Consider the following 11,420-nt stretch of genomic DNA (forward strand, 5'->3'; position numbering starts at 1 on the left):
TTTTGTTTTTCTGTAATTAAATACACAACTGTTATTTCTTTAAACATTTATATAAAGATAAGCACGTTCACAAACATGAAAGTATGTGTTTTATAAATTGCATAATATTAAATATAACTCTCGTTTTATACTTCTCAAATATATCCTGCTTTTGCTCTCTATATACGAAGGCTGTTCAAAAAATACGCGGACTGACGTCATAAAACAAAATGTACTTTATTTAGAAGTTACAGGTCTGGGACCCCTTTAAAGTACTCTCCTCCCCAACGCACACACTTATCCCAATGGTGTTTCCACTTGTTGAAACAGTGCTGGTACGTTTCTTTTGTAATGTCCTTCAGCTCCTTCCTCGCATTTGCCTTAATCTCGAAAATCGTCTCAAATCTTCATCCTTTCGAGGGTCTTTTGAGTTTGGGGAACAAGAAAAAATCGCAAGGAGCAAGGTCAAGTGAGTAGGGGGGTGGGGAAGAACAGTGATCGAGTGTTTGGCCAAAAACTCACGAGTTATGAGGCACAAATTTCGCAGCAACGCGGTGCATCTTCAATTTTTCGGTCAAAATCTCGTAACAAGATCCAACTGATATCCCACACTCTTCAGCAAGCTCCCTGACAGTCAGACGTCGATTTCCCCGCACCAGGGTGTTGATTTTGTCGACGTGTGGGTCGTCAGTTGACGTGGAAGGACGTCCAGGACGCTCATCATCTTCAATGGACTGTCGACCATCCTTAAAACGTTCATGCCACTTGAAACATGCCGTACGCTTCATAGCAACATCACCGTAAGCCGTGTTAAGCATAGCAAGAGTTTCAGTCGAAGATTTTCCAAGTTTAACACAAAATTTCACAGCAAGTCGTTGCTCCTTCAGGTCATTCATTTTGAAATCCGCCAAACGAAAAAATCGCACTTCACTTAAAACCGCGTAGCTAATACACAAATGAAGATATCTGCAATCGGAAAATGGCGTCGTAATCAGCTGATTTGTGCGAACCTAGCGACACCAAGCGGATTCCCTGGAACCAGCTGGAGCCGCGCAATTCAAACAGTCCGCGTATTTTTTGAACAGACCTCGTAGAATGAACTGATACTATGATTGAGTCACATTCTTCTTTAATCTATAGGTGGAGTTGCGTCTACTTCACCTCCAGAGAGCAAATTGGGTTTTGATGAAGTCATCTTTCTGTATAAAAAAAGTTGTATTCTTTCTACAATCACATCAGTGAAAGGTATATTTTACATTAGAAAAACGCACAAGGTAAGTCTAATTTTACTGTTTTACAAACTACCATTATTAATGCTAATAACTGCGAAAAAACGTGTTGTTTCTAAGAAATTATGTAACAACATGAATCATCATGTCTTTTTTGATGAGATCATCCATTACAATTTTCTCATGCCTGTCCACTGGGAAATGATTGATGTAGTGCATGATGATTTGGAGATACAAAGTCGTCAGTGTTTTAAAAACTACAGAAATTGCACATTATAGCCTACCATAAAAGGCGTAACATTTGCAGGATTTGCAGGAATTTAAAAGATTATGAGTAATTAGTGCTACACAGCTTAAATTTTATGAGAAATTTAGTTTGGATTATTGTAAATGTATTATTAATACTTTATGTGACAAGTTGAGAAATGTATCTAGATAACATTAACAAAAATATATCAAGCCTTATAACTATGAATGCTGTACCTTATGTCAACAAATTTGTTTAGTTGATTAGTATTTAGAGAACACTGAATAAAATATTACATTAAACACTAAAAATTTATTTGAAATGTACACTAAACATGTATCCCCAGTCATACAAATTTAGAAAGAAGAATTGCTAGGCTTGCAAAATTGATTATTCCAGTCAAACTACTCACACAAGCAAATGTCAAATCATGGTGAAAATATCTGGCTACATCTGAGGACTTCTCTAACCCAAATGGATAAAAGTAATATATTAGATGTTTTTCAAGTTAGAGTTAGTAAACTAAATTTTAAATTTTTAAATCCTACTGATTTTGTTAAGAGTGATGAATTTATTGAAGATTTATCTGACTACCTTTGTAGAAATGGTTTTCTAACTGTGTGACAAAAGTTGTTACATATTCATCCAATCTAACCGTTTTGATTCCCGTAGGAACTGAAGTCGTATTTTAAGTAAATTTGACGCTTATCTATTCAGAACACAACGTAATACGACACTTCATTTGATAAATGAAAACCTTGGTTTTCTGTTGGTTATACGTAATATAAAATTAAACGTAAGAAAGAACTATTAGCCAATCATGAAAATAGAGGATGTGACAAGATGGGTTCGATTTTTTTATTCATAGTTTTGTAACCAAGCAAAAATTGAAGACTATAAATAATACAATTTATCTGAGCAGTGGTAATTCTAGAGTGAGTAATTTACGTTCAATTCCTTACTTTTTTGAAGGGGTGATGGATAAAACAAAGGAGATAAGACTTTTAAAGTAAATATGTCACTTGTATCACGTTAAAAGAAATTCAAAATTTCCTTAAATATTGTCTTATAAAATTAAGAACATAAAACTTATATAGTATTAAAATATGGATTATTAGCTAACATTTTATGCTACATAACTGGTATAACGTAAGAAAAAAATGTTTAATAAAATTTTGAATGTATCATAATAAAACTTAGTGTCATGCATAGTAAAGGGTGAGAGGGTTAATAGATATACCTTTTTATGTGTACCAAATATCAAACTCCTCATTGTTCTATGACTAATAAATGTTCTTAAAATGTTTTTCAGAATGATATATATTAATATTTCTATATCATTATAGCATCGCTTGTAGATGAAACAAGAAAAAGTTATGTTTACACTTATTAGCTGTACTGATGGAAATGTTTTTTACATCTAATATTGACAATGAACATCTATTGAATGATCTTTCTTGCAAATTTTCTATAAATATCTATTTATTATCATAAACGATGGATATACGATCCATTATATATACATATAATGTATATAAATTATATATATACATAAGTGAAACTATAATCACTTGTTATTGTAAATTAGTAACACTATCCACTTATGTAAAATACGTAATCTAGACATAAATACTGAGTATATGATTAGTGCCACTCTAACACAAGAGTTTTTATATAGCTTCTCAAACAAGGATATATCTTGATTTTACTATAACTTTTAAGTTACAATTATCTAATTATTATAAGTAACTGATATCAAGTCATTGCATACTTACCTATGATTGAGTCACGCCTGTAACTGTTGTGTTTACGTTCTTTTAAACTCCATGGGTACATACTGTACTTACTATCGATTTTGGGTGGAAGTGTTTGTTAACTTCTGTCGCCAAACAAGTGTCTTAACTACTTGGACTGTTTTACCAAAGTTATGATAAGGATTATATGCAATATATACGTGTGTGTACAATACACTGCTTTAAGTTCATAAAAGATTCAAAGATAAAAATTGCCTGTGGAATTTTGAGGCACTAAATTTGTTTTCCTTCCATCTTTTATTGGTTTACCTGCTCGTAACAGAAACTAGTTTTATTATCGGTTGTTCTTTTTCAAGGTTCTCGAAGTATTGAAATGATGCCTAAACTCAACTAGAAGACCAAACCTTGGGCTCATTAAATCAATACTGTACTTAGAGATAAGAAAGACAAGATTCTATATTCTTTGTTTTCTATGTAATTATTTTTTTCTGTAATTTTTGTATTTATAATCCAGTAATAGACTTTTGAACGCATCTACTATGTTACAAAGTCGGCAATCTTGGTTAACGTGTGTATTAAACAGAAGAACTGAAAAGTCCAACCAGTAAAACATCAAACATCGCTATTTGCCAAAAACAGTAAATATATGCCACAGCTTTCAAAGCAGAAAATACATCATTAAAATATCTTCAATTTATGTGATCAATTTATCATATTCCCCGAAATCACTACAATACAAGGAAGCTGTATCAAAACTATAAATAAGTAATAGTTACTGCTTTCTAAAACGTTAGACTCCTTTTCCAAGAACGAAACTAATAGGGTACTGATTCACCAACATACCTTCTTTTCAAACATGGTAAACATCGAGCATCTAAAGAATGAGAAGAGTGTTCAGTTGTATAGTACAAAGTTATTCCTGTCAAGCTGTCAAATGCATCGTTGGTGGCTTTCTGTGCGATTTGACTGTAACGATCGTCAGATTGATTATAACCATAAGTGACGACATGGAACTGTAACAACGTGGTGAGGTTCCGAGATTGTTTAATATAATTTACTGAACTTCTATAAATGCCAAGTTTCTTTAAAGCTAGAGTAATATATCCATGGTAAAACAAGCCCGTAAATACGCTATAATTCAATGAGCTCCAATGAAAACAAACAATTATTCTCAAATGAAAATATTTAATTATAAAACGATTGGAAACCATTTTGAAATACTTAAAAATAACAACTGTTTGTTTGTTTGTTTTAAAGCAAAGCCACATTGGAGTATTTGCTATGTCAACCAAGGGGAAACAACCTCCGGATATTAGCCATGTAAAATCATAAAAATACCACTTTCCCACAGGAGAACAAATAAAAAAGAGAGAAAAATACACATTTGCGTCATATTTCAATGTAAACTTCTTACACATATAAACATAATAAGAACGTACGACTTATATATTAGTATAAGAGGACGTTCACAGATTTTGTCATTTAAACGAGTGTATAAAACGAAAGGCGGAGTGAGGAGGAACACATATATATATACATATATATTTTAGTGAAAATAATTATATATATGCATATGTATATATATATATATATGTATAAATAATTTAAAAATGAAGTATGTATGAAACATACTGCTGCTGGGCAGATGTCTTAGGAATGAGAGCGTGGTCTGGGATGTATGTATAATTTTTTCAATGGTTTTTGAAGGAAATTTGTTCATGTTGATGAAATGTTTTATATGGTTAATTTTAATATTTATTTTATCGGGTGAGCAAAGTTTTGCGACTGTTGAAACCAAATAAACACAACTACAAATTTATGCTCACCTAATAAAATTAATGATGAAATCAATCAAATAAAACAACACTTAATCAGCATCAACAAATTTACTTAAATTGTTTGTTTGTTTTTGAATTTCGCGCAAAGCTACTCGAGAGCTATCTGCGCTAGCCGTTCCTAATTTAGCAGTATAAGACTAGAGGGAAGGCAACTAGTCATCATCATCCACCGCCAACTCTTGGGCTACTCTTTTACCAACGAATAGTGGGATTGACCGTCACATTATAACGCCCCCATGGATGAAAAGGCGAGCATGTTTGATGCAACGGGGATGCAAACCCGCGACTCCCGGATTACGAGTCGCACGCCTTAACCCACCTGGCCATGCCGAGCCCATTTACTTATATTTAAATCCATTGAAAGAAATCACACACATCTAGACCACTAACAAACAAACAAGAATGAATTCAATGAAACAAATAACCATAAGAACTTACAATATTGTAAACCTTATATTTCCGATATTAGTGAAAAATAACCAATATTTGTTAAAAACTTACAACAAAACAATATTCTCGTAAACATTACATTCATTCAAACGCCAGGTACAAAATTAAAGTCCATGTAAAAAACTACACAGACAAGCATAACACCAACGTTATTTATGAAATACAATGAAACAACTGCCACGAATTATGTGTCGAAAAAGCAAGCCAAAAATGGAAACGTGATTCAAAGAAAACACACACAAAGAAAAACACCGTACGTTTTTAAACACTGCAAAATAAATAAACAAAAAATAACGGAAAAAACACCAAGATACAAAGTAGGGAAACAAATACAAACAAACGTTAATCCAAAGAAGCCCTATTTGTACAAGAACTCAAACCAAAATTAAACCAATATAAAGGAACACCTTTATTCCTATATTAATTAATAATCTAACATTTAACTGCTGCGCCCTCTCCAATCTTGTACCTACAACATGCGACAAGTAACGATAAGTTTCAAACTTTGTGAACCTGAAGAAGACGAAAGAAGATCGAAACGTTGTTCTATGTTTTATTTTAATTTAAATTATAATACCCATACCAGTCGTCTTTATAATACATTTTTGCTTGATTTCCGTTGTTGCTGGCTGTTAAAATATATTCCCCGTCGTTGAATAAACCAGAATATTCCGATATTTTACTCGTACCTCCACAGTGGTAACTACACTATGACAATTTTTTTGAATTGTACATGTCTCTAACAAACCACTACTTAACTTCTATAACATAGTCTCTATCAACAAGCAAAGGTTATACACAAACATCACAACACTTAGAAGCTACTTTGGGAGTTATTTCTTATTTCAGTGCATAAAGTTTTCAATAAATAATCTTACCACAAGAAGCGTGCAATTGTAGACTTAGGCCACCATACAAAAGCAGCCACACTTTTCGTTAACCCTTAGACATCTAAAATCTCTTTTTTATGATCAAAAGCAATTTGTTCAGAATCTTTATTTTTTAATGTCTCACCCCTATTTAACAATATCATAAAAACTTCAACAAATTCCACACAAAAGAAGTGTTTAGCTAAATATCAGCAGAAATAATAATAATAAATGATCAAAAACAAACACGTTTCCTCTTAATGCCGTAATTCGCCCCTTGTGGAATTCAGTAATAACAAGGATATTTTGAAATTGAAACTTCCAAGAAATGCTACTTAGGATCAGCAACAACGCAACTGAGGATAGTATCTTTGAAACTTAGTTTAGGGGATCTTAACTAATAATTCCATCATGATTGATTTTTCAATATTAGATGTTTACTTCAAATCATAATTCGCATTCATTATCATATTTTGATATTGACAGATACTTCGTAAACGAGTACAGTACATTTTATGATCATTATTGTACATATATTTCATAAAATAAGAATGTTCAACGTTTAAAAAATTCAATAATTTATTGTACAATTTAAAGGCAAAATATAAAATTAAAAACTATATGATTAAATTAAGTGCTTTGTACAAGTAAAATACCTTTGCTATAAACAAAACAGTAACAAAACTACATGATAAGATATACGGGCCGTTCCTATCAAGCATATCGAAATCTAGATTTTAGCGTCATGAGACTGAACTTACTGACGAGCCACTGAAGAAAATGCTGGGGGTAACTGTTGAAAAAACGGATTGATTTAAATTAACAATTGTGAAAATTTTGCTTTCATCTCACTTCTTACATCGTATTCCGGTAAAAATAATGATAACTGGCATTTTTTCAGTTAGTGATTTAGCTTTATTTAACTGAATACAGAGAAATTATATTCGACTTTAATAACGTGCAATAACAAAGTTTGTCAATAAAACTAATAAATAACCATACATTTAGCATGTAACAATTATACTTTTGAATGATATTCACATTCAGTATTTATGTTACTTGTTTCAGTATTCTATTATTGTAAATAGTCAAACGATGTGGATAACTTAAGTTTGAGCTTTTAGTCCTATAGGATTAAGCTACATCTTCTTTGTATGTGTGTAAATAGAGATTACGAATATTAGCAGAAACGCCGCCCTACGACTGGATTAACAACTACTTTGTATTCACATATTGAAGGCATTCTAGGCCTACTGTGAGAAACTTACTTGAACGCAATATGGTGCGTCCTCAAACTAACGTCACACATGAAACATGAATGCAATCAAATTTATTCCTTTGTTTCCAATAATTTTATTCTTGTGGTGATGTTCTGTTTCTGGTTCTTTTAAATTACCTGAAAAAAATAATTCAACATTCACTCCAAATAACTACAGCAAATTACTTTATTTCCTCTTAAAATAGTCCTAGAAACTAGCATACTTGTACAGTGGTGTCAGTTCTGTGGGTATACGTTACAAACGACGTTATCTAACGCACCGCAAAACAACTTACTTGTACGAAGTTACTACAGTAACTAAAGTACTGACTGCAGGTTCGCTCTCAATCTTGTAATTGTTCTGCATACTTCACGGCTATCTTGTATCTGTAATTTAGCTTCACAAGTACTAGAACACTTTACATCATGTTCTTGTGTTTCAGATGTTGCAAGCATACTTTATTCAATTTTTGATATTAACATCATCATTAAGACCTGTGGCTCCTGCTCTCTAGTATTTAAATTTCAACATTGAAAATACAGCATTCGACACTGCTTCCTTTCTGGATTTTATTTTTTTATAAAATGCTACACTAAACTTTCCATTCGCCAAATCTTTGTAGTGACTTCCTCTTTCAAGGCCATATTGTAAGGAAGCGATGGCTTTTTGCCTCTTGTTGTTACTGATTGTCTTTTCACGTGTGGGTGGGAGAGTTCCTGGGTATATGATTATGTGAATCCACTGATAGCTCCAACCTTTATGATTCTCTGGAAGTAGTCATGACTAGAACTCTGGGCTCTTCAACAACCTAAGTTTCTTATGACAACATTTAGCTATTTTCTCACTAATCTATTTCCAAAGATGATCATAATATAAAACATTTGGCTTGAATCAACTATCCTTCTGAACTTTATAAACCACATCGATAATTTTTTTTTTTCTGTATGTTTCATAGCTCTTTGTTAACTGTGTACTGGACTGTCATACTATGTCACCTTGATGGAATCAAGTCTTATTAGCATAGAAATCACAGAGGTTTTCACATTATCTCAAGTTGAGTTAAGTTTTTCTCCAAAAAGCAATGTATGCTATCTACATATCCTTTGTAGAATGTTTGTGAATAATGATCCTTCAGGCGAGAATATAGAAAGTTCAATAGCACTTCAGTTCTCTTTTGAGTTGGTGGTCACTTCACGCACTACTGTACAATAATTCATCAATAGCTTTAGAATAGTTTGAGTCCATATTTTTCAAATGTTCATTGATATAAATAGATAGTTGACTTAAGATTTTGTGGGTGTATCACTCCACCAGGTCGTCCAACAACGGATGAACGGTTACTGCCCTCGTCTTTTTAATTCCAAGGATACCACTGATTTTTGTAAACAAGTCTCATTCAAAGTTCTATCCCTCATCCTAATGAAGCTTTATAGACACATCAAACCTCGAGACACATTTATTGGAAAGTTTCTTCACGAGAGTGTCTACTTCCTGGTTTGGAATAACATAAGCTTATCCCCATGTAATGAAATAGTCCATTCCAACTATGATCTATCTGTTTTCATTGTTAATCTGTAGTAAATGATCAAATACATCAACAGCAGCTCTCTACAGTGGTTCTCCAACACCATACTGCTGTACCAGTTTATGTTGTTTCATTCATAGACCTTTCTACTTGTAATTGAGTTCCCATGTTTTTCACTAATTCTCCACAGAATTTCTCGCACACAACATGTTAAGCATTTTTTTACTTTCTCCAGAGGTTTTTTTAACACCAAAATGTGCAGCTATTTAAAGATTGTAGAGATTACGAAGTGTTTCAGAATGTAGAGACAAAGGAAGAACCAACTATATTTATTGTTTCTGTTCATTAGTATATTTATTTCCATTTCTGGCATAAGATTTCTCAGAAGCATCGCTGTGCCTAAAATATCTTTGTTGTGAGGTCTTATGTAATGAATATGTGCTAAAGCAGCTTCTAATTGGATGTTAGATTACATCAGTTCTTTTTCACAACTGGTAGATAACATGTGTTGGGCTATACTTTTCTGTACACTAGATTACCATTTTTTATCCCGTGCATTGTTCCTCTCACAATGTTTACACTCTTTATTTATACACATCTACAGAATAGCATGTCAGCATTTTTATGGTTAAGTCCAGTGTGAATTAAAATGTTAAAGTTGTTTTCCTGGATTTTTAGAGAACCTTACTCTTTGGTATTCTGAATTACAAAAATTCACCAGCCACTTTATATATTTTCTTTACTTAGATGAATGAATGTTTACAACCAGTAATAAAAAAATTATTTGGATTCTTTGATGATTTGTGTAAAAGGTGAGCTACATGCGAGGGAGGGAGGTTTTAAAAAGAACAATAATAAGAGCACAGCCCAAGAATTAAACTTACCTCGTGCAAGTTCTTTCTTGTTGGCTTCTTTTGAATGGAGTCAGTCTTTAACTGACTCAGAAGCATTAATTTTGCTGACTAAGGAATGCACTTGTTAAAGGAATCACGGTTGTTGTTAAGCTAGAGGTTTTATTTAATCAACCAATCAATCTAAAATTTTCGTTAACCCTACATAAGTAATTTCAAAAGTGATATGTCATCCAAAATAAGTATGATGTTTCAAATTTGTTTAGATAGAGCACGCTCCATTAGTCATTGAAATGCGGCAGGAGTATTAAAAATAAAAAAAAACAATTTCATAATTCATTCCTGTGGTAAATGCTGCCTTCTTTTCAATTGCTCTATTAATTTCAAATTGCTGATATCCAATTTTCATATCCAATGTTGAGAACCAGTTCAATCCCAACTGAGCATCAATCCTTGATAGTGGGCAGGTATCATTATTTGTATTTTTCTTCATTTTCCAGTAGTCCATCCAAAGCCTTAAGGATCCATCCTTCTTTACAACAGGTGGTACTGAATTACTAGTTCTATCACACCTTGTGCTCCCATTGTTTCTATCTCTTTCAAGCCTTCACGTTTCCACTATCATCTGGCGAGCTATATTACTTATATGGACTAAGTCATGAGGTCCGCTGGAGAACGTGTATTTATTCCATGAGCATGTTATGCAACCATCGATATTGATTAGTTGTAAGACTTCACAGCTTCTTTGTTCATACAATCCTTGTAAGGGAGGTGGTAAGTTACGCTTAGGTAGGAGTTTTAGAATTGGATTTACTATGTTTGTCCCTTAGAGGTAACTACTGAAATTATTTTCTGTGAAAGTAATACCTATACAGATCACACTTGTAATTCCCATTTCAGGCTCGAGTCATGTGATATATTTTATTCACGACTCAAATTGTGACATATCAGTATTTAAGTACATAATTAATCCACCAAGATATGGTACAGAGATGCCAACTATTTCAAATGACTGAGCGTAATGATTGTAGACATAGCCCTTTATCATTTGCGGCTCCTAGACCTGACCAATGTCTCTAAGTTGTTTATTATTATACTGTTATTTATTACTGCTATAGATTGCTCATTTATGACTTTGTTTTGTGTATTTAATAAATAAATTTTAAAAAAGCTCTTTTGAAATTATTTTTCTTATTCTTAATTCTTACTCATAAATGTCGTTATCTACATCGTGTTTGTCTTCGTCTCAGCCCTTTGTTGGTGAGATGCAGATTTTGTATGTCTGGAACAATCGTTTATCACGCCATGCACCACAGAAAAATCGATCTGACAAACTGTACGAAACGCATGACTGTCACTGACTTTTGATACAATGACCGGATATTTTGCACTATACTCTTTCCTAAATTTTTGATTCAC

Source organism: Tachypleus tridentatus, chromosome 8 (assembly GCF_004210375.1).
Source record: "Tachypleus tridentatus isolate NWPU-2018 chromosome 8, ASM421037v1, whole genome shotgun sequence".
Lineage (NCBI taxonomy): Eukaryota > Metazoa > Arthropoda > Merostomata > Xiphosura > Limulidae > Tachypleus > Tachypleus tridentatus.